A 381-nucleotide genomic window follows, 5' to 3' on the forward strand; every position below is an offset into this window, starting at 1 on the left:
ACTTAGAGGAAGAATTAGAGATAAATATATGAATAAATATATTAAATATATAAATATATTAAATAAATATAGCTCAGTGGTGCCACCTGCCTCAAAATAGCAGGGTCCTGAGTTTAATCCCCAGTATCAAGAAAAAAATCAACCAATAACATATGCTGGTGGGGTTGTGGGAAAAAAGGAACCCTTCTCCACTTTTGGTAGGAGTGTAGACTAGTGCAACCACTGTGGAAATCAGTGTGGAGATTTCTCCACAAACGAACTAGAGGTTCCATTTGACCCAACTATACCTTTTCTTGGTATCTTCCCAAAATAATTAAAAGCATAGCACAGTAATATATTGCACAGCCATGTTTATAACAGCACAGTGTATAATAGCTCAAA

This window comes from Fukomys damarensis, unplaced genomic scaffold (assembly GCF_012274545.1).
Source record: "Fukomys damarensis isolate Sample0158 unplaced genomic scaffold, DMR_v1.0_HiC HiC_scaffold_13, whole genome shotgun sequence".
Taxonomy (NCBI): domain Eukaryota; kingdom Metazoa; phylum Chordata; class Mammalia; order Rodentia; family Bathyergidae; genus Fukomys; species Fukomys damarensis.